This window comes from Bos javanicus, chromosome 18, assembly GCF_032452875.1.
Source record: "Bos javanicus breed banteng chromosome 18, ARS-OSU_banteng_1.0, whole genome shotgun sequence".
Classification (NCBI taxonomy): domain Eukaryota; kingdom Metazoa; phylum Chordata; class Mammalia; order Artiodactyla; family Bovidae; genus Bos; species Bos javanicus.
In genome coordinates, this window is record NC_083885.1 from 27116973 (window position 1) to 27137322 (window position 20350).

Here is a 20350-nt window from a genome sequence, read left to right on the forward strand (position 1 = left end):
AAGCATGTGGTGGAGTGGACTGGGGGCTTGTAAGTGTGATTACAAAAGGGATAAGGAAGTTTTTTTGTGGTTGCTCTATTTATCTTGATTGTGGTGATGGTTTCAGAGGAGTGTACTTATCCAAATGTACATTTTAAATATTTGCAGCTAACTGTATGTCAATGATACCTCAATAGTGCTGGTAAAAAAAAACCTCAAGTTTTACACCATAATTGGTGAGACTTATCGTATGTCAATTTTACCGTAGCAAAACTGATTTTAAAAATTCAAAAGTTACAGACATGGTTAAAAAAAAAACCAGAAAGAATTCCTTTTTCCTCTGATAAATTAGAGTTTTTACATTTATAGGGAAAAAAATCACTCGTATTACCATAATATGGCTGATAATGTATGAAGAGCCAAGTTTAGCTGTCATTTGTGGATGTTCTCCCATTTTTATTTGGCTTCTCTGATTGCTCATTTAGTAAAGAATCCTCCTGCAATTCCTCTCAGGAGACCCTGGCTCGATTCCTAGGTCAGGAAGATCCACTGGAGAAGGGGTAGGCTACCCACTCCAGTTCTCAGGCTTCCCTGGTGGCTCAGAGGTTAAAGCGTCTGCCTCCAATGCAGGAGACCTGGGTTCGATCCCTGGGTTGGGAAGATACCCTGGAGAAGGAAATGGCAACCCACTCTAGTATTCTTGCCTGGAGAATCTCATGGATGGAGGAGCCTGGTAGGCTACAGTCCACGGGGTCGCAAAGAGTCGGACATGACTTCACTTTCACTTTCACCCACTCCAGTATATTTGGGCTTTCCTTGTGGCTCAGCTGGTAAAGAATCTGCCTGCAATGCAGCAGACCTGAATTCAATACCGGGGTTGGGAAGATGCCCTGGAGAAGGGAAAGGATTCCCACCCCAGTCACACAAGCGCGGCCTAGAGGAGCTGCCCCACGTCCGAGGTCAGGGGCAGAAGCCGGGAGGAGCTACCCCATGCTCAAGGTCAGGGGCAGTGGCGGGGAGCAGCCAAATTCAGACTGAAATTGAAGAAAGTGGAGAAAACCACTACACCATTCAGGTATGACCTAAATCAAATCGCTTATGACTATACAGTGGAAGTGAGAAATAGATTTAAGGGACTAGATCTGTAGATAGAGTGCCTGATGAACTATGGATGGAGGTTCATGACACTGTACAGGAAACAGTAATCAAGACCATCCCCAAGAAAAAGAAATGCAAAAAAGCAAAATGGCTGTCTGAGGAGGCCTTACAAATAGCTGTGAAAAGAAGGGAAGCGAAAAGGAAAGATATACCCATTTGAATGCAGAGTTCCAAAGAATAGCAAGGAGAGATAAGAAAGCCTTCCTCAGTGATCAATGCAAAGAAATAGAGGAAAACAATAGAATGGGAAAGACTAGGGATCTCTTCAAGAAAATCAGAGATACCAAAGGAACATTTTATGCAAAGATGGGCTCAATAAAGGACAGAAATGGTAGGGATCTAACAGAAGCAAAAGATATTAAGAAGAGGTGGCAAAAATACACAGAAGAACTATACAAAAAAGATCTTCACAACCCAGATAACCATGATGGTGTGATCACTCACCTAGAGCCAGACATCCTGGAATGTGAAGTCAAGCGGGCCTTAGACAGCATCACTATGAACAAAGCTAGTGGAGGTGATGGAATTCCAGTTGAGCTATTTCAAATCCTGAAAGATGATGCTGTGAAAGGGCTGCACTCAATATGCCAGCAAGTTTGGAAAACTCAGCAGTGGCCACAGGACTGGAAAAGGTCAGTTTTCATTCCAATCCCAAAGAAAGGCAATGCCAAAGAATGCTCAAACTGCTGCACAATTGCACTCATCTCACACGCTAGTAAAGTGATGCTTAAAATTCTCCAAGCCAGGCTTCAGCAATACATGAAACGTGAACTTCCTGATGTTCAAGCTGGATTTAGAAAAGGCAGAGGAACCAGAGATCAAGTTGCCAACATCCGCTGGATCATCGAAAAAGCAAGAGAGTTCCAGAAAAACATCTATTTCTGCTTTATTGACTATGCCAAAGCCTTTGACTGTGTGGATCACAATAAACTGTGGAAAATTCTGAAAGAGATGGGAATACCAGACCACCTGACCTGCCTCTTGAGAAACCTGTATGCAGGTCAGGAGGCAACAGTTAGAACTGGACATGGAACAACAGACTGGTTCCAAATAGGAAAAGGAGTACATCAAGGCTGTATATTGTCACCCTGCTTATTTAACTTATATGTAGAGTACATCATGAGAAACGCTGGGCTGGAAGAAACACAAGCTGGAATCAAGATTGCCAGGAGAAATATCAGTAACCTCAGATATGCAGGTGACACCTCCCTTATGGCAGAAAGTGAAGAACTAAAGAGCCTCTTGATGAAAGTGAAAGAGGAAAGTGAAAAGGTTGGCTTAAAGCTCAATATTCAGAAAACCAACATCATGGCATCCGGTCCCATCACTTCATGGCAAATAGATAGGGAAACAGTGGAAAAAGTGGATGACTTTATTTTTCTGGGCTCCAGAATCACTGCAGATGGTGATTGCAGCCATGAAATTAAAAGATACTTACTCCTTGGAAGGAAAGTTATGACCAACCTAGACAGCATATTCAAAAGCAGAGACATTACTTTGCCAACAAAGGTCCATCTAGTCAAGTCATGGATTTTCCAGTGGTCATGTATGGATGTGAGAGTTGGACTATAAAGAAAGCTGAGCATTGAAGAATTGATGCTTTTGAACTATGGTGTTGGAGAAGACTCTTGAGAGTCCCTTGGACTGCAAGGAGATCCAACCAGTCCATCCTAAAGGAGATCAGCTGAAACACCAATACTTTGGCCACATGATGCAAAGAGCTGACTCACTGAATAAGACCCTGATTCTGGGAAAGATTGAGGGCAGGAGGAGAGGGGGACGGCAGAGGATGAGATGGTTGGATGGCATCACTGACTCAATGGACATTGGTTTGGGTGGACTCTGGGAGTTGGTGATGGACAGGGAGGCTTGACATGCTGTGATTCATGGGGTCACAAAAAGTCAGACACAACTGAGCAACTGAACTGAACTGAGCTGAACTGAACCCACCCCAGTATTCTGGCATGGGGTCGCAAAGAGCGTGACATGACTGAGTGACTTTCACTCCCGTTTTATTGAAAAAAGTAAATTTGAAAAATGTTTCATGCACACAAGTTTTGCCACACCAGGCCTTAACACATCATCTCCATCTATCTAATAAAAAAATCATTATAAAAAATTAGAATATTAGCTAATCTGTCCCAGTTTATATTTCATATATCAAATTAGAATGTGAGATGTATGGATTCTCATAGTTTGAGAAACAGTGATTTTTGGAATTTCTTATAACTGCTGTGCTAACCACAAGCGCCCCTATGTAGACAACATTAAGACAAAGACCTACTAATTGGGCTACTCTAATTTGCTTCCACTCTGCAATATAAGAATAAATGCAGATGTCTTTCTAACATTAATTTCTATCTACACGGCAGAATTTCATTAGGGATGGCCAGCCCCATTTTAATTAAGCTCCCGTTCTCTGCTTCTGCACTGTCTGTGCTTTTGGCCCATCACAACAAGCACTTCGTCAATTAAGTATTTTATTAGCCAATTGATTATTGCTATAGGTCCCTATAGTTAGAAATGATCATGACAGATAAATAAATTGGTTCCTTTCATTTCTAAAAAGCAGCAGTAAATAATGAAACGTTTCAAACAAGGTTTCTGTGAGGAAGCTAAACACATATAAAAATACCTGCCATTTATCCAGGGATGTGAAAACTGACTGCTTGCAGTAGCACTGTATTTGAATAAGTCATACTGTCACAGTGACCTTTATTGATATACTGTTTCCCAATTTAAAGCATCAATCCTGCTGCTTAACAGATCTTTTGTTGTGCAAGACCAGTAGATCCATCAGGTAACAAAATAATGATTTGCTATCTGTGGACTTTGTGAATCAATAATTTAACAAGATCCTTAGTAGCTTCTTCCCAACCCCTCACTCCACCCTATCGCCTGTGTTTGCAATTTCAGTTATTCAATTTACTGATATCATTAGAAACCAAAGAAATGTTATTTAGCTGAGGGAAAATGCAATGTATGGCATTTAGCTTCGCAGGATAGCACTCATTTCTAGAGCATACTATACTATAAGGCTTAATTTGGCCCAACACTCCATGGAAAACAAAGGGTGTAATTTGATAGATAATTTTTCTTCTAAACAAAATTTCTCCCAGGTGAACCAAAGGGCTTAAACCCAATGCACTCTCCTCCCTGCCACCCCCATTATTTTTGTGTGTGTTTCTCTGTCAGAGTGGTTTATACAGATATAGTAAGTTTAAGGTCAGTGTTGGGATAAATGGTGTACTAATACATGGAAATTGGACCTGTTTTGGAGTATGTAGTATGCTTATTTACCCTAAAACATAAAAATACATATTCATATATGAAAGGTGGATGAAGAACTATGTCCTCCTTCTCTTACAACAACTGTTCTTACTGTCAATATACTTCTAATGGAAAAGGGCATTCAGGATGTTGATTTTCTAAGGACTCAGGACTAGGACATGAGAGTCCTATATTGGAATTCTGATAGTTTTACTAGCGATCTATGTTATCTGAGGCAAATACTACTTATACTACAGAAACCAGTTTCTTCATGTTTATTTTTGAATATTTTATATATACCCTGTCTAACTTCAGAGTGAACTCTGACAATACTAGTAATAGTAATGGTCCTTCTTTATTGAGCACCTAATATGTTGCAGGTACCTTATAGACATTATGTGGGCTTCCCTGGTGGCTCAGTGCTAAAGAATCCACCTGTCAATGCAAGAGACACAAGTTCGATCCTTGGGTTGGGAAGATCCCCTGGTGAAGGAAGTGGCAACCCACTCCGGTATTCTTGCCTGGACAATCCCATGGACAGAGGAGCCTGGTGGGCTACAGTCCATGGTGTCACAAAGAGTTGGACACAACTGAGGAACTGAACAACAGCAACAACAACTTAGACATTATCTACAACTCATACTGTATCATATGATTTTCATGCTCACTTTCCAGCCAAGGAATCATAGGGACATTAGGAAATTTGCTTAAGGCTCCTAGGCTTGCATAGCAGAGTTGAATTGAAATCAGTCTACCATCCACTGTCTCTGGCCTCTTCCACTCTGCCACACAGCTTCTCCATGATGTAATGTCTAAAAACGCAGTATAAAAGCCAAAGCACAAGACAGATGCTCAGTGGTATTAGAGCCATTATAATGATTAATAGTCATCATGAAATGTAGGACCTGACACCCAGAGGTGATTTTGCCCTTTCCGTGAATGGGAGTTACACTATGCCATTAGACAGATAATTACAGTGAGATTTTTCAAAGGCAAATTTTTGCCACTGTCTTCATGCATGGCCTTGCTAGCTCTCCAGGAGAAGCAAAAAATAACAACGCTGATTGATTTCCCTTTGCCACTTGCTTCAAGTGGTTCCCATTTTAATGCCCTTTCCAATTGTAACTTCATTGTCATTCGAAGCTGCTGATATTTCAGCCTCTACACAGGCTAAACAGTTGGGCTCCTCAGCAAGTTCAAAAGTCTGCACGACAGGGGGAAAATACACTCTCTTTTCTAAAAGCTGTTTTGGTGGTTCTATAAGAAGACATGACTCTTCTGCCTTTATTGTCCAGTAGGCAATAATCTGCCCATTCCTTCCATTGGCCACCTCCCTCCATAAAAGAAAGACTTCTAACTGATGGAGATTCTCAAAGCTTTCTGTGACCAAACTCAAATACCACAATAACAAAGTCCAGCTGACTTGAATCATTATATTCTTTATCATAGTCTAGGCATGAATTCCAAATACTATATGAAAAAAAAAATCCATTTTGTAAAACTGCACACACTCTATGCCAAGACAAAATAGATTTCATAGAAGTTCCACAAAATGGCTGGTAGAGTGTAATACTGTTACCTGTGTGTGTTAGTCACTTAATTGTGTCCAGCTTTTTGTGACCCCATGGACTGTAGCCAGCCAGGCTCCTCTGTCATAGAATTCTCCAGGTAATAATACTGGAGTGGGTACCCATTCCCTTCTCCAGGACATGAGTTGAACCCAAGCCTCCTGCAGGCAGGTTCTTTACCATCTGAGCCATAAAGGAAGCTGCAGTTACCTAAAGCTGGGAAATTATCCAATTCTGGTTTGCATCCCCCAAATCTCCATACAATTTCATGTGTACTTAAGAAGGCGGCTTTGGATCCCAAGGATTGTGAGAAGATTTCTTTCTCTAACAAGTGGGCTGCCTCTCCTGAGGATCCTAGATGATTCTGGATACTTTACTTTCTCCTCTGGTAAAGTCAATGAAACACACTGAACCTTTGTTTTGTGTACACTATGATCCAGGCATTAGTTATCAATAGAAGATCAAGGGGTGGAGCTCCTTCTTTGTATTCACATTACTTACCATGTAATGTGCTCGATGAATGTTTATTAAACTGTGTGGTTTAGTACCCAGCATCTCACTACCCAGGCCCAAAGATGGACCATGCAGTATATGAAGCCAAAGGGCATACTTGGGTTAAAATAAGAAAGCTCACCATGTAAGTGGACGGAAGGATATTATAGTTCCCATCTGTCCTCTAACAAGTAAAACTACAAGCAGTTCAATTTATAAGTAGATTAGGTTTTTTTTAAAGCTGTCTGTATAATAGAAAGAAAAAGACTTCACACTTTATTAACTACTAACAAATAAAGCAAAAAGCCATAAAGGCAAAAAAAAAAAAAAAAAAAAGCGTTCAAGTTGAGGAGGAGGAAAAGGTACGTGGTCTCCTTTCTCCTAAATCAAATATGCAATATTTCATAATAGATGAAAATTAAATTATCCGTCAGAGCTCCCAAAGTTTAGTCCCCTTGCTCAATTTCCTGTGATCTTCAATTCCAGTGCTCAAAAATATGGACTCATTACTGACTGTTGAACCATCACTAAAATACTCTACTGTGCTTTACCTAGACTTCCAAGTGTTCAATGGCACCAAATAATTATTTCCTATCCCCAACTGAATTTTTTATCCTAACATTAGAGCAGATATAGGTTAATATTTAAGAGAGCGATTTTTATTAAATTAATTCATGCTAATATATAAATGATTAATATCTTCTTAATGGTCCAGCAATAGTTTCAGTCTTAAAGATGAATGCCTGTTATCACAGAGGATTTCCCAGAGATACGATTAAGGAGACTTGAGATAAAGCAACACGAAGTATTATATGGCAGGAGGACAATATCAATTGAGGTCATTAACACCTGAGAATCTGATCCAAACGTTTGTCAATAACTCATTTATTTATAAACCAGAATTTGCTATGCATGAGACAGTGAGTTAGAAAGAAAGTATACAAAAAAAAATCACCTATTTGTAATTTTAGTTTAAAGAATTTCACCTTCCAATAGAGGAAATAGGTCTTAAATTAATGAGTGATAACTACAGCTGTAGAGATACCAGAAGGCACTTGACATATATTTCAAAGATTTTTCTTTCCAGATGACCTTTGTGGTTTCTTGAGTTAAGATGAGTGTCAGAGGATGGATCTGAGATAGCCATATAAAGACAGTGTATAGGTCAGGGTCTCAGCAGGCAGCACACTCAGAAGCGATGATCAGAAACACTTTAATGAAGGAATTATTTATTAATCTAAATACTAGGTTAAGGAAAATCAATAAGGAATGATGATGAATTCTCAGGTCAAGTAAAACTGGAAGCTCTTACCACTGTTATGTTTGAAAGGAAAAAAGGAAAGTGCCATTATCTAAAAATGAGCAAGATACATAGCTATGCCTCCAAAGAGGAATATTGCCCTTCTTCAGAGAAGCACAGTCATTGCCAAACCATATCCTGATTGGGAAAAAGCCAAGGAAATAAATACCCTGACTTCCCTCTCCTCCAGCTCTCTGAAGTTTTCAATGGGAAAAAGTGTAGCAAAATCCAAAGGATATTGGAACCCAGTTCTTCTGAAGCAAGAGAAAAGTGGAGAATGAAACTGGAGATGCAAAAATAAAATAACCAGCATAGTAATGAAGATGGAAAACAACACTGTCCATTTTCTGTTGCTGGAATATGAAGTGTGAGGCACAGTATGGTGAGAATAAAAGATAACTCTGATTCTATGACTCTTAATGCTTGAAACCTTTCCATGGATTTCATCACCTTCTCAAAGACACTTGTAATGTGTCATGGAAACCTCGTTGCTTCTACCTCCCTCTGCTTGTCCAGACTTACAGATGGTTTTAGCAGCCCTGATGAGGAGAAAGAGGAGCTTGCCTGGAGGCAAGCAGAACAATTTGTGGTTTAGGAGAAAAATGATGACTCCCTGAACTAAGGCAATGGAAATTAAGATGGTGAGGAAGATAAAGTTTTGAGAAATATGATGGAAATAAAATCATCAGGACTTATTAGCTGAAGTATGGGAAAGTAATACGCAGGCAACTGGAGGTAACTACTGGATGTAAGGTTTTATTCGCAAGATGGATGGAGCTCACAAAAATTATATGAAAATTTAGAGGAAAAATGGGAGGTTTTACCAATGTCTATTTGCATATCTGTAGCAAATACTCAAGTAGAACAAGGCTGGCACATTGGTAGAGATTTGAGTTGGGATATATATTTCAGAGGCTCTCACTAGGGGCTCTGTTCACCGTGCACATTCCTAGGTTCTTCAGCCATGTGGAGATGGTGGAGTAGAAGAGGACCTTGAGAAACAGAAAGGAAAAATGGTCTCCCTATACTAGGAGGATGAGAAGGGTGAGAATGGTAAAAATCCTGTAGGGTATATCAGTTATTAATAATAGAAAGCCATTGATGGTCTTTGGAAAAAGCACTTCATTGAAACAGGGAAATACATAATAATGGAGGTTTGAGGGATGCAAGAGGGCTTAGGACATACAGACAGTGAGTGTAGACAACTCTTCTGGGAAGTTTGGATAAGTGGGAGAGGAGAGAAAATATGTGTTGGTAAAGGAAGATTCAAAATCAAGGAAAAGATTGACAGATTAGGGAAGGAGAGCTGTTTATCACTGATGAAGAGGAACAACACTGGAAAGCAAATTTGAAGTTATAGGAAAGAGAATTCTACTACATGAAGAACTTAATTAAGGATTGACTTATCAAAGTTATGCATAATTTAAAATTGAAATGGCAATTGAGATTTCTATGTTGTTTTTTTTGTAAATTGAATTTGGGGATTGCCATATATATCATTCCTGAATAATGAGATTTTTTTCTCCTATTCTGTCTCTAGGAGTATAAGTCCAAAAACATTGTGGAAAGCAATGAGACATATTTCTAGAAAAAGCAATTTATTATTATTATTATTGCTGGTAGGCGGCCAGAGTATGGAAGTAACTCGTCCGGGATAGCGTAGACAGTTAGAGGCAGGCAAGGTCTAGAACTGACCACTACCATTTCTAAATGTGCTCACCACAATCCTTCCAGTCCTTAACCTTTATTTCAAAATCAGCTTAGGTTTTACTAGTCAAATAATTTCTCTCCCTCTTTCTAGCATTAGTATTTTACTCTTCTTGTAAACAGGCTTTTAAATTTTATTTCTTAAAAAAAAAACATTTATTTTTTTGGCTGCGTCGGGTCTTAGTTGCAGCACATGGGATCTTTGTTGCAGAACGCAGGCTCAGGAGTTGTGGCTCGTGGGCTCCAGGGTGTGCGGTCTCAGGAGTTGTGGTGCCTGGGCTTTGTTGCCCCATGGCATGTGAAATCTTAGTTCCCTGACCAGGGATGGAACTCACCTGCATTGGAAGGTAGATTCTTAACCACTGAACCACCAGGGAAGTTTCTAAGTTCTCTTTTATTTCCTTTTACAAATTGCTCATTAGAAATATGAAGCCATTCTACTAAATACATGAACCACATGACTAAATACATGATCACTAAATACATGAACAATGTCTAACTACTTATTATTGGGATCAAGTCATGGTTCAGAGAACAGGCTCTAAAATCATGCTGTATGGGCTGAAATCCTGTTTCAGACACTTAATGACTATATAACTTTGGGCAGTACTTAGTTTCATCATCTGAATAGTAGGATCTCAGTTTCATCATCTGAATAGTAGGATCAGCATATGAAATCATAACAAACACTAAATGTATGGGATGAACACAGTATTATAACACACTTGACTAAAGGAAAAGTCATCTGATATTCATTAGTGCTTTCCTTTGTGGTAACATTGAAAGTGTACTAGTCATAGTGCTACTATTGACTGGAGTAGTAATTCAAGTGATTTTACGCAAGTAAATATTCAATCTTATTAAATAAATAATCCCTTGATAACCACATAGTTCGTATTCTAAGCAGACAACCCCTTTCAAACAGTGAACATCCAGCTAACCATAGCTGTAAGATGCAGTGGGAAAGACATGGAGATCTAGGTAAACAAAACTGCATTTCTATTATTATTATGTTAGAAAAGTCTTTCTCTGAAATTGGGCAATGATATTTGTCACCTTCTGTACCTTGCCTCAACCAGGGCAGAGGAATCCATAGGCCTAGGTCAGTGACTCAGGGCTCACCACAATGTTCATGCCTCTCTAAACATGAAGCTCTGTGTTCACGGAGACTTAAGATTTGCTGATCTGATGTGGCTATTGTTCATGCTGGTTAATACACCTGCTTGGGCAGCTAAAACATACTTATTCTCCTAGCACCCTTTTTTAAGTAGAAATGCCTGTGTTGAGGTGTAAATTCTATGTTCATGCTTTCACACGCTCTTATCATTGGTATCAGTGAAGGTGAAATGTAAACGGTGATGGGTATTAAACAATTTGAATATTTTTACAAAATTAATCTCTGTATCTTTTCACTAGGCAATATGTGTATATTTGATAGCTTATCTGCTCTGGCTAAGATGAGTTTTGACTGATACTTTATCTCCCTACATCTTGTAGGTATATGGAGGTGGGGTTTCTGCTGGAAAATCTGTCATTTAAAAATGGGATAAATGACAGTAAGCTTTCCTGCTTGGCACTGGAATTTGAACATTATGCACCCTGTTTGTCTGAAAAGGATAAACTGTGCTTTATATTTGGTTTTTCAAAGATTCCACAGATTATGGATATGCCAAAAGAGACTTATATTCTATTATTTAAAATACTTGATAAAACAAAGTGCAGAAAGTTGTCATACAATTAGCTAGAAAAATTAGGGAAAGAGAACTCTAGAGGATTGCATTCAGAACAAAATATAAACTCTTTAGAAGAGAAAATACAATGCAATCTTTCCCAAAATGTATTCTTCAAAGCAGTACTTCTTCAGAGTATGGATGAAGGGAAATCCATTATGAAACCAGTTTGGGACACATAGTGCTGTAAATACTCAGTGCAGTGAATACTCCTCTTGTGCTCAGTTGTTCAGTCGTGTCCGACTCTTTGTGACCCCATAAACTGTAGCCTGCCAAGCTCCTGTGTCCATGGGATTTTCCAGGCAAGAATACCGGAGTGGGTTGCCATTTTCTCCTCCAGGGGATCTCCTAACCCTGGGATCAAACCTGCATTTCTTGCATCTTCTTCATTGGCAGGCGCACTCTTTACCATTGAGCCACCTGGGAAGAATACTCCTCTTAAATGTATATATAACACAAAAAGATGAACTATGTTTACTACGGCTGTTTTTACTCATCACCCAAACCACTCATCTAAGATTTTTTTTGAAGTCGCACTGATTGATATCCCATGGATCAATCTAGAGTTCTGTCAAAGGCACTTTGTGAGGTGCTTAGACTGAGAAAGTCTCTGTCTGAGGTGTATAGATGGTAGGAAACCACTGCCTCAGATTTTCAAAACACCCTTCAATAGAGTTTTCTAGGAAAACTTTCATTGATGAAATTTCTTCATTGATTTCCATTTGGTTTAGTATCAAATATGAATCCTTCATCAACAAGAATTCTGGAAAAGAAGATTAAGATGGGGCGCACACCCTCTTTGAACTAAAAGTTTATTAAAATTTAGTTTAGGATTAATTTACATTTTGAATTTGAAACTTTGTTATTATAGTCATATTTTAAAAAATTTGCTCTGACATGACATGTCTGAGATATCCTTTTGACTTAAAGAGAAAGGTGTATAATTACAGCAAAATTTACTGGTGATGATGGGAGTATTTTTTGCCAAGTACATCTTGGCAGGAGAAATGATTTTAGAATCACTGAGATGGTAGGCAGATTTTTCAGGTAGCAGAAAGTAGAGGAGAGAGTTGAGTATTCAGAGTCAGACTCAGTTGTCTCTACTGGTTTTGAATGGTGAGCCCATAGGCATATTATTGCATTAGTTGGAATATCAGTTTCTCTACCTGTAAAGCAGGGACATTATCCTGCCTTAGAGTGTTGTTGGAAAGAGTAGAACTAGAAAATAGAGATAAGTACAATACTTGGAACATGCTAGTCCTCATCAGACATTGGTTCCCTGTTTTTGCCCTCCACAGCAGTGATTCTCAACCAGGTGCGATTTTTGCTCCTCCCAGGGGCATCTGGTAACATCAGGAGACATTTTTGGTTACTACAACTTGGGGAAATGCTGTTGGTATTTAGTGGATAGAGGCCAGTTCAGTTCAGTCGCTCAAATCGTGTCCGACTCTGCAACCCCATGGACTGCAGCATGCTAGGCTTCCCTGTCCATCATCGACTCCTGGAGCTTGCTCAAACTCATGTCTGTCAAGTTGGTGTATAAATAACACACCTTGGATAGAGGCCAAGGATACTGCTAAACAGCCTACATGCATAGGACAGTTCCCACAACAAATAATTATCCAGTACAAATGTCAACAGTGCCGAGACTGAGAAGCCCTGCTCTAGCTCGAATGTATTGAAACACTGCCTGCTTTCCCAACTCTGGTATTGGGTTGTTTCAGCACCAGATGAGAGCAAGCAGAAGCATGTCTTAAGGAAAAAACAATAATACTGTGGAGAATGAGAAACATTCAAAACCATGCAAGCTTAAATTATGGATACTGTATTCACTGTAATAATATAAAGTTAGCAGCAATGAATATATGGTGTTTATTTATAAACCAAAGTTGGTGACAAAACACACACACACACGAAAAGAAAAAAGAGATGAGAAAATGTTCTGGCAAATATGGAAAGGTAAAAATGTTGAATCACCTTTTCTTCTTGTTGACTGTTAAATAGGTCTTTTCCCCTACGGAATTGGGGGATTCAGCAGTTGGTTTAAGAAAAAGATCTACAATATTGTATAGCTAAGCTGTACTTTTCCTGTAAGAAAGTCAGGCGCTAGAATTCATGCCATGGAACATGTTAGCATCTAGCACAGATATGTTTATAACATGAGACATCTTGAGATGCCATGATTCTTACCAGGAAGCTGTGATGGGGGATTAAGAGAGAGGAAGTATGTGTGTGTGTGTTCTCCTGAGTGCATGTATGGATCTTTCTTTATTATTATTTTTACTTTTCATGCTTTTTATTAAAATATAGTAGATGTACATTATGTTAGTTAAAATATGTTAAAAATGATCACAAGGATAAATCTAGTAAGCATTTGTCTGACTTATTTATCATATAACTGGAGGTTTGTACCATTCTGAATCCCGTCATCTATGGAGCTGAACAGGTTGAGGTGACGAGAGAACCAGGACTAGGGTGGATGGGAAATGCTGACTTTTTGCCTCTGATGTAGTCTCATAACTTAAGCAGTTTAGGAAATCTAGAGAGGTGGTGAGGTGTGTACACTTTTTAAAAGTAAGCAAGCAAATACCAAACCAGCTAAACAAACAAAAAACGTAAAGAAAATAAACACACAAAACTCTTCTTTCCAGTTGGTCCCATGGGAGTTTTCTTTCTTTGGCTTTGAAAGGCTCATTCTATTATTATTATGTTTTAGTCATCTGACTTGAAATTAAGGCTGCAGCATTGAATACATAAAAAGCAAATAAGAGGGCTTCCCAAGTGGTGCTAGCGGTAAAGAATTCACTTGCCAATGCAAGAGATTCAAGAGACATGAGTTTGATCCCTGGGTAAGGGAGGTCCCCTGGAGGAGGAAATGGCAACCCACTCCAGTATTCTTGCCTGAGAAATCTCATGGACAGAGGAGCCTGGCTGGCTACAGTCCATGGGGTCCCAAAGAGTTGGAGATGAGTGATCATGTGTGCAGGACACAGGGAAGCAAGTAAGATAGTCAGCCTACCTGCTTTGTCTGAAAGAGAACTTAGGACCAAGTTGCTGGTCTCCATCTCCCGCTTACAAAAGAAACAGGGGTTTATTTTGGCATCAGTTATGACACCAGCCTCAGGTGGCCTCAAGGTGCCATCAGTCTCTTGAAAGTTACACATGGGTCTTTGAGATGATGTAGTAGTATTGTAGTCTCATTCAAGTGGGCTGCAGTTCACTTTGCCAATAATTTGGAAAAACTGTAGGAAGGACTGGGATTTAATTTCTGTAAAATGTTGTCAGTTGCAAGCAAAAGTAGAGAGGCTACCTGTGGGCACAGATCAATTTACCTATAATACAGCGCTGGTGAGGCTGTGAGATGGAATATTGGTTTCTTCTTAGAGGTTTGAATTTCACAAGGAGTTTGAAAGAAACAAAAGTAAGAATCAAGGTGAAAGAAGAAAGCGTATCTTTTTAAATAGATAAGCATTACTTATGAGGAAGTGTTTCTTTTGCAAATTGATTGATACATAGAGAAGCCCTAAGGTGCTCAGAGATGAAATAAAAAATCACATGTCAGTGTTTGAAGGAGAATAAGAAGATAGCAGGACTAAGCAAACCCATCCTTCCTTAGTTCCTGATTATATGAAGCCAAATGAAAGGCCAAATGTTACAGTTCCCCAAACCTGAAATCCAGGGACTGTCAGTACAGTCATTGGTGGCATTCTCCACCTCTAGCAAGAAAGACTTGTTCTGTTTGTTTAGATTCCAGTGTCTTTTCCAACCAGGTTTCGTTTTGGTCTTTCCCTAGCTTATTAGAGCTGAGATTACAATAAATGGAAATTTATTCACTTGAGGCCTACATGTAATATCTTTCCAGTTAATGCTAATACCCAGTTCAGTTCAGTCGCTCAGTTGTGTCCGATTCTTTCTGACCTTGTGGATTGCAGGATGCCAGGCTTCCATGTCCATCACCAATTCCTGGAGTTTTCTCAAACTCATGTCCATCGAGTCGCTGATGCCATCCAACCAGCTCATCCTCTGTTGTCACCTTCTCCTCCTGCCTTCAGTCTTTCCCAGAATCAGGGTCTTTTCCAGTGAGTCAGGTCTTCACATCAGGTGGCCAAAGTATTGGAGCTTTAGCTTCAGCATCAGTCCTTCCAATGAATATTCAATACTGATTTCCTTTAGTATTGATTACTTTGGTCTCCTTGCAGTCCAAGGGACTCTCAAGAGTCTTCTCCAACACCACAGTTCAAAAACTTCAATTCTTTGGAGCTGAGCTTTCTTTATGGTCAAATTCTCACATCCATATCTGACTACTGGAAAAACCATAGCTTTGACTAGATGGACCTTTGTCGGCAAAGTAATGTTTCAGCTCTTTAATTTGCTTTCTAGGTTGGTCATAGCTTTTCTTCCAAGGAGCAAGTGTCTTTTAATTTCATGGCTGCAGTCACCATCTGCAGTGATTTTGGAGCCCAAGAAAATAAAGTCTGTCACTGTTTCCATTGTTTCCCCATCTATTTGCCATAAAGTAACGGAACCGGATGCCATGATCTTCGTTTTTGGAATGTTCACTTTTAGCCCAGTGTTTTCACTCTCTTCTTTCACTTTCATCAAGAGGCTCTTTAGTTCTTCTTCACTTTCTGCCATAAGGGTGGTGTCATCTGCATATCTGAGGTTATTAATATTTCTCCCAGCAATCTTGATTCCAGCATGTGCTTCATCCAGCCTGGCATTTCACATGATGTACTCTGCATATAAGTTAAATAAGCAGGGTGACAATATACAGCCTTGATGTACTCCTTTTCCTATTTGGAACCAGTCAATTGTTCTGTGTCAGTTCTAACTGTTGCTTCTTGACCTGCATACAGATTTCTCAGGAGGCAGGTAAGGTAGTCTGGTATTCCTATCTCTTGAAGAATTTTCCAGTTTGTTGTGATCCACAGAGTCAAAGGCTTTGACATCGTCAATAAAGCAGAAGTAGATGTTTTTTTGGAACTCTCTTGTTTTTTCTATGATTCAGCAGATGTTGGCAATTTGATCTCTGGTTTCTCTGCCTTTTCTAAATCTGGCTTGAACATCTGGAATTTCTCAGTTCACATACTGTTGAAGCCTGGCTTGGAGAATTTTGAGCATTACTTTGCTAGCATGTGAGATGAGTGCAGTTTTGAGTAGTTTGAACATTCTTTGACACTGCCTTTCTTCGGATTAGAATGAAAACTGATCCTTTCCAGTCCCCTGGCCACTGCTGAGTTTTCCAAATTTGCTGACATATTGAGTGCAGCACTTTCACAGCATCATCACTTAGGATTTGAAATAGCTCAACTGGAATTTCATCACCTCCACTAGCTTTGTTCGTAGTGATGCTTCTTAAGGCCCACTTAACTTTGCGTTCCAGGATGTCTGGCTCTAGGTGAGTGACCACACCATCGTGGTTATCTGGGTCATGAAGATCTTTTTTTGTACAGTTCTCTTATGTGTTCTTTCCACCTCTTCTTAATATCTTCTGCGTATGTTAGGTCCATACCATTTCTGTCCTTTATTGTGCCCATCTTTGCATGTTATGTTCCCTTGGTGTCTCTAATTTTCTTGAAGAGATCTCTAGTCTTTCCCATTCTATTGTTTTCCTCTATTTGCACTGATCACTGAGGAAGGCTTTCGTATCTCTCGTTGCTATTCTTTGGAACTCTGCTTTCAGATGGGTATATCTTGTCTTTTCTCCTTTAACTTTAGCTTCTCTTCTTTTCACAGCTATTTGTAAGGCCTCCCCAGACAGCCATTTTGCTTTTTTGCATTTCTTTTTCTTGGGGGGGGTCTTGATCACTGCCTCTTGTACAATGTCACAAACCTCCGTCCATAGTTCTTCAGGCACTCTATCAAATCTAATCCCCTGAGTCTATTTGTCACTTCTACAGTATAATTGTAAGGAATTTGATTTATGTCATACCTGAATGGTCTAGCGGTTTTCCTTACTTTCTTCAATTTAATTCTGAATTTTGCAATTCTAATGTTAAGTCTTCATCATTCTAGCTAGGGGAATGTGGAAAAATCACTTACCATTTCAGTACCTCATTTTCTTCATCTGAAAAAATGGGATGATAATAGTGGCATTCCATGGGATAGTTTATGGGAATTAAATGTGAAGCTATGAGCACAATGTCTGCCATATGCAAGTTGATGTTACTTGCTATTGTTAATATCTTTAGCATTATTCTTTTTTATGACTTCAAATTACCCCTGTGTATGGGACAGTGTCATTCATTCACTATACATTTGTTGTATGATGACATTACACATTTCCTTAGACATTAAAATTAGCTGATAAATCAGTTTCTGTCCTTAAGGCGCTTAAAGTTAGGGATTTAGGCAGCATGGTTGTATTATCATGCACAAGACCATCTGACTATCAGGCTAGTAGCAAAAAGGGGTTTTAAGGAAAGCTTCCTGCAGGAGGCCTACCTGAACCAGATCATGCCATGAAAATAGCAGTTAGTTAGAAGTGGGTTAGGAAGACTGTGATATGGTGGTGGAAGAAACAGCATGGAGAAAAACCCATGCTGTCTACAAGAGTATTAAACTGCCATCAGTCGATGTATGTCAGCTTCGATTTATTGTGAATGAGCCCAATAACTGCCCTTCCCTTTATGCAAGGTACAATATTCCAACGTGACATACATGACTTCTTTCAATCTACGTCATCTCAAAAAATTATTTGTTATTATTATTATCATAATTTTACAAATATGGAAACTGCGACACAGAAAGAGCAAATTTTTTGCCTGTGGGCTTACTCACACAGAGCAGCAGAGTCAGGGTTTGAGCTTACCAGTCTCTTTTCACAGTCTCTCTCTCTATAACCTACTTAAACAACAGAAAACCCTGGGATTGAGGAACTGGTCCATAGTTTTTAACTGTGACTACAGAAATCAACCCAGTTCTTTCTAGCATCAGCAACTTGGAAGTATGATGCAGGAGGCAGACCATCTGTTGTGGGACTATCAGACCAGGCTTTATCTCCATCCTGCAAGAAGGATGAAGAGCCATAGCAAGCTGCTGAAGCTCTTGACTGTACCAGCTGGACCTTTTCAAAGACTGCCCAAAACGTCAGAGGGCTTCTGGTCTTCATAAGCATACCATCACACATTGAGATGTCCCTTATATGCTCAGCTGCCGTGAGTGATCTGCCCAAATGATCAAAACAACACACAGTTAAGCAAACATCACAATTAGCTACAATTAATGCATTAATTAGCTACAATTAGATGCATTCTTGTTTAATTTCTGCTGTCTAAATAGAACGACCTTTCAAGTTTCTTCTAAATTGTAGTTTATGAAGAAAAGAAAGACTTGAATTATCTCTATATCCCAACTCCTCCTTGTAAAAATACATTATATATCTTAAAGGAATTTAATTTTAAATTTAATTTCATTCTCTCAGTTAAAAAAAAATTCAGAGAGTCCTTATTTTGAGTTAGAGAAAAAGATGTCGTTGACATCAAATCAGCTTGCAGGAAATGCAGTCATAGGTCCCATGGAATCTGATTGTGACACAGTCCTCAGGTGAATCACATGCACTTTAAAGTCTGAGAAGCTCTGAAAAAACTATTCCAATTAACTCAGGTGTTTTAATGTATTGTTTTTTGCAATCAGAAACAAATTAAAAATTCATCTCAGGAATATATAACTCCTTAGAAGTATCAGATCAATGGGAAAACAGTTGAAAGTGCCAACAGCCCTCAAAGTTTTTGACCATGAAATATGGAGAATGTAAGTAGCAGAGCCAACTGTGTTTTCTGTAATTATTGGTCCTATTGAGAAAAGAATTTGTTTTTAATTTTCCTTTTCAAGTTAGCCAGCCTTATTTATTTTCTGATGTACATACCATCAGCAATCAAGTTGCAAGAACAAAAAGACTGTTTTTCTCCTTAAGAGTGCCTTCTTTTATCACCAAATTAGCATGGTAATCCTAGCTCTTGGTGGTCATGTTGTTATGACTTCTAAATGGAGAGCCGTCACAGTCAAATTCCTGCCTTCCTAAAAGCTTTGCTGTTAGGTATCAGTGTCTTGTTTGGCGATACATGGATGTTGTGCCTGCTACTGTTTGGTTCTTTAATTATAAGCATTTTCCCTTTGCGGGAATAACTAATTGGACCAATGCTTAAATTAATCTGAGTGTGCCATTTTTGATAAAAATTTTCTAGCTGTAATAAACAGGACAGAGTGGCAAGGATTAAAAAAAATAGTAAAACAGAAAAGATTAGAGAGTCTTGAAGCAGGCTTATTTATATATGTTGCAGTTGATTTATAAAAAAGGTTCTACTGCATGTGGTGAATGGAGCCGAATCAGTTCCATACATAGATCTAATAGACCATTTAGATCTTGGATACCAATCAATTAAGATCAATTAGTTAGAGATCAAACACATGGAAAAGTAGTCACTGGATTCAAGGAAAGTATTTTAGAGAATCTGGAAGACATGGTGCTTTGTAATGTTTACCTTAAAGAAGGGCTAACGTGGGCCAAAATTCTTCAATACGTAACAAAATGTTGGAGTTTAGTCCTAGATTTGTTATTCTTCCTGTTCTTATCTAGCGTTTTTCACTTATTATTCCCTCATTGCTAAATCAAGCCATGCAGGTCCATCTCTTTGCTCTGTCTCCGCCCATCTTTTAAGTTTCACTATCCAATTTTCCACTCTAGGTTTCCCCATATTACTTGAAAATAATTTCAAAAGTGCATTTTCCCCCCTCATGTTTTAAAGCTGCCACACACCACTCTATCCAGTCTGGAAGTTCTGCCCAACCTTCTGACTAATCTTTCACATAGGTGACCTTAATGTAAGGTCTCTTGGGGTAGGGAGGTAACTCTGCATAGAAAATTCAGTTGGATCTTGAAACTGTGAGAGCGAATGTTTATAGTGGAAATCTGTCATATTCCTGCTGGAAATCTCCCTGGGGAATGAAGCTTTGCCTACTGTTGAACTAAGCTTGTGGTAGATTGTGGTAGTTTCTTTCTGTGGGAGAACGGTTCCATTCTTAGGCTCTGTTTTGCAATTTGCTTTGGCCAATTAAATGTGAGGAGAAGTAACACATGCTGGTGCCAAGCGGAAGCTTAAAGACTCATTTACAAGCAAGAAATGCCTTTCCCTCTATATTCTGTG

General features: G+C 39.1%; 1 non-coding gene across 1 annotated transcript; it reads left to right on the forward strand.

Annotated features, from left to right (window-relative positions):
* Positions 1-567: 567 nt before the first annotated feature.
* TRNAW-CCA (transfer RNA tryptophan (anticodon CCA)) lies at positions 568-639 on the forward strand. Its single transcript has one exon. It is a non-coding gene; the product is annotated as a tRNA-Trp (tRNA).
* Positions 640-20350: the final 19711 nt, after the last annotated feature.